The 4,200-nt window shown below is 36.4% G+C and overlaps 1 non-coding gene across 1 annotated transcript; it reads left to right on the plus strand.

Moving 5' to 3' along the window:
- The first annotated feature begins 3,843 nt into the window (after positions 1-3,843).
- LOC122087138 lies at positions 3,844-3,950 on the plus strand. Its single transcript, XR_006142669.1, has one exon. It is a non-coding gene; the product is annotated as a small nucleolar RNA R71 (small nucleolar RNA).
- Positions 3,951-4,200: the final 250 nt, after the last annotated feature.

The following is a 4,200-nucleotide window of genomic DNA, read 5'->3' on the forward strand; positions in this document are numbered from 1 at the left end:
ATGTCAGAAAAGATGTTCATCATGCATCGTTAGAACGTAGCAGGGGCATTGCAAAGCCTAAAGGGCATACGTCTGTAAGCATTTGTTCCATATAGGCATGTAAAAGTGGTCTTATGTTGGTTCTCTAAAGAAATTAGGATCTAATTATAGCTGAAATATCCATCAGGAAAATAATAGTATTCATGTCCAGTTAACCTCTCTAACATCTGGTCAATGAATGACAATGGAAAGTGGTCCTTCCAGGTTGGCACCTTAATTTTCTTGTAGTCTATGCACATTCTCCACCCTGATTGGACACGAGTTGTAATTAGTTCATTATTGGCATTGGAAACTACAGTCACACCAGACTTCTTAGGCACTACGGGAACTGGACTTACCCATTGGCTATCAGAAATAGGATAAATTATTCCATGATCCAAGCACTTTAGGATCCCTTTATTAATGGCTTCTATCATTACTGGGTTAGCTCTTCTTTGGGGTTCCGTTAATAGTTTGGAATCCTCTATAAGATGTATATGATGTTGCACAATAGAAGGGCTTATACCCTTGATATCAGCCATGGTCCAACCTAGGGCTTCCTTATTATCTTTTAATACTTTAAGTAACTCCTCTTCCCGACTAGAAGTCAAATTTGAAGAAATTATTACAGGAAGAGTCTGGTCAGGCCCTAGGAAAGCATACCTCAAATTAGATGGTAATTCCTTAAGATCTAGCTTGGGGGGCTCAACTATGGAAGGTTTGGAAATAGAATTGGAAAGGGATCCTAAGGACTCCATAGGTTTGTGAAGACTCAAGACTTCAGAAAAGAAATTTTTACTATCATCATCCAACTCATCCATACACTTTTAGAATTCTGAATCAAAATCAATATCAAAGTTGGTAATTAAATCATCAGAAAAATCCAGAAAATCCTCAAGCATATTGATCTCTTCTTCAATATGTGGTTGCTTGCCTATCCTAAACATGTTAAACTCAACAGTTTGGTTGTCAAAAGATAACCTTAAGAAACCATTTCAGTAATTGATTAATGCATTACTGGTAGCCAAGAATGGTCTTTCTAGAATTATTGGGATCTCATCCTTGGTTGAGAAGGACTTGGTATCTAACACAATGAAATCAATAGCGAAAATAAATTCCCCCACCTTTAGTAAAACATCCTCAACCATCCCTTTAGGAATCTTAATAGACCTATCTACCAACTGAAGAGTAGTTCTAGTGGCTTTCAATTCTTTTAATCCTAGTTGCTTGTACACATGATAAGGTAAAAGATTCACACTTGCACTAAGGTTAAGTAAGGCATGCTCAATGTAGGTGTTGCATATAACACAAGCTATGGTAGGGCTCCTTGGATCCTTATACTTTGCTACATAGGCTGAGTAATTATGGGACTAATGTTACTTGCTAAGAACGCCTTTTTGGGCACATTAGTGATACGTTTGTGAGTACCCAAATCTTTCAGTACCTTTGCATAGGCGGGGATCTCGGATATGGTATCCAAAAGAGAGATGTTCACTTCCACCTTTTTAAAGACTTCTAAAATTTTATCCATGGAAGCAATCTTCTTTTTGTTTACTAAACGATTAGGAAATGAGACAGGAGGAACATAAGGATTATTAGGGATTCACCCTTTTTCAAAAGAATCATTTTTTATTTCCTCAACCAAATCATCTTTAATTTCAAAAGAATCTTTAGGTTCATCAGACGAACCTAAAACAAGAGGCACACTTGTGTCTTCAGTTGAAGGAGAGTTAATAGGAGTAAAGGATGGGAAGGAGTTAGGAACACTCTGTTGGTACTCTCTACCACTCCTAAGGTCATAAATAACATTACATTAGTTGGAGGGCCCTTGTTGGGTCTGACCTTGTACTACATTCAATGGTGCATTAGTTGGTACTTATGATTTAATAGGCTGATGATGCCTAGGGTTGACAGGGAAAAGTTTTCTTCTCCCTCTCATGCATAATTGAGATAACTTGGGTGATTTCTTTCGTAAGATTTTGATGGCTTGTCATGATGAGGGCCATATTTTTTTCTAAGTAACTTATTTTACTTACTTCTCTAGTGTTGATAAACTCAGATGGTTGCTGATAAGATGATAGGAGAGGGGCCCTAGGAAAACTAGCCCGAGATCCTACATTTGGCCTAGGAAAAGTATTTTGGAAAAAATATTGTTGTGCAGAGGAAGGCCTCGGGGGTCCAGGTTGACCTTGATTATGGAAATTGGAAGATTCTGCTTGGTTGCCTTGATTCCAGGAGAAATTTGGGTGATTTCTCCATCCTGAATTGTAGGTGTTACTATATAGATTATTCTGGTATAAGGCATTAACACTATCATTAGAAGTGCCCTCAAAGGTGTTGGGGTATTCTTCTATGACATGTCCAAGGGACTAGCACCAGGCACATATCTTAACCAAATTGACTGATGATGACTCTCTAGGAACAATAGCCTCAATCTTCTTGATTAAGCTATCCAAATTGGCTTCCTTGGCTACTATCCCATCCATAAAATATCTTTTCCCTCCTATGATTCTTTCACTCTCTTGGGTTGATTCCCACTCACGGGTATTGTCAACTAAGTCAAGTAAGAATTCCCATGCCTTTCCTTCATCTGTAAAGAATTTGAATTCCTCAGGGCCAAGGATTAAAGTATTGGTATCGCTCGCCGTATCGGTCGGTCAAAATTAAGATACGTATCGGAGGGTATCGTATCGTATTAGAGATACGCTAAGATACGCTAAAGATACGCACATAAATGGATAGGGAACACATTTTTATACACTTTTGCATAAAAAAAATATTTTAAAAAAGCTATATATAACATGTAGAATGCATAAATACTTAAGTAGAGGGTATCGTATTGATAGACAAATATATTGAGTTGAAAATGTTCAAAATGATGATGTTTGAGTTTCTTACAGTTTTTTCTTTCCTCATTGCCATTGCCACTGTGATGAGTGCCGTGAAGAGTGTCGTGGTGGTTCAAATCCTTGGCTAGGACCTTCTTCTTCAATAGGAGCAACTACGATGATATTCTGCACTTGTCGAATATAGGCACAATATTTACCCCAGTCGAAATATTTATGGTAGTGGGTCTCCCATTCATTGTAGAAAAATTAAATTTTTTTTATAGAAGTTGTAAATTAAATGTTTTTAAAGAACATATAAAAAGTCAACAAAGTGTGGACCAATATATTTGAGTAGATCTGAGAAATAAAAAAAAAAATTGAAACCCTCACTTTTTTGGGGAAAAAATATGGGTTTCATTTGAAATCATGTATTCAGTAATTATAAGTTATGAAATTATTTTTAAGAGTTGAATGAGCTAAATTTTCTAAAAAAAAAAATTTTTTTAGGATTTTTTTTTAAATTAATTTCAAAATTAAAAAAATATTTTTTTTTGAGAAAAATCAAAAATTTCTATAGAAGTTGTAGAACAATTGTTTTTACATAACATATAAAAAATCTAGAAAACTGTTGGTGAGAGTGTGAAGTGTTTGTTTCAAACAACAAAAAATTCACACTTAAGTAGCCGTAACGTACCGATACAGTACGATACGGCTCGATACTGCACGATACCTTCGATACGTACCGATACGACACCGATACGTACCAATACTTTTGGAAATTTTCAGATTTTCAAAAGTTTGTATCGTAGAGACCCAAAATTCCCCGTAGCGTATCGGTATGTATCGTGCGAATGCCTACCGATACGGATACGTATTGGTCGATACAGCACGAGACGCACCGATACTTAAAACCATGCTCAGGGCACATAGACTCTATCATTTGCTTAGTTGGGTAATCAATACCCTCATAAATTATTTGACATAATATCATAAGTCTAGGCCATAATGAGGGCATTATTGGAGTAAATCCTTGAACCTCTCTATAAGCTTATAAAAGGATTCACTAGACTTTTGCCTAAACTGAAGGATATCACTTCTAAGCTTATTGGTCTTGTGAGTTGGGAAAAAATTCTTAAGGAAGACAACTGTGAACTGTTCCCATGAGGTTATGGAATTTGTGGGTAACCCATACAACCACTTCTTAGCTTGGTCTTTCAATGCAAAAGTGATAAACCTAAGCTTAACAGCATCATCAGAAAGCTGTTGGATCTTAATTAGAACACATACCACTTCAAATTCCCTTAGAAATAGGTATGCATCCTCAGAGGTTAGTCCATGAAAGTGAGGCAACATA

This window comes from Macadamia integrifolia, chromosome 1 (assembly GCF_013358625.1).
Source record: "Macadamia integrifolia cultivar HAES 741 chromosome 1, SCU_Mint_v3, whole genome shotgun sequence".
Classification (NCBI taxonomy): Eukaryota; Viridiplantae; Streptophyta; class Magnoliopsida; order Proteales; family Proteaceae; genus Macadamia; species Macadamia integrifolia.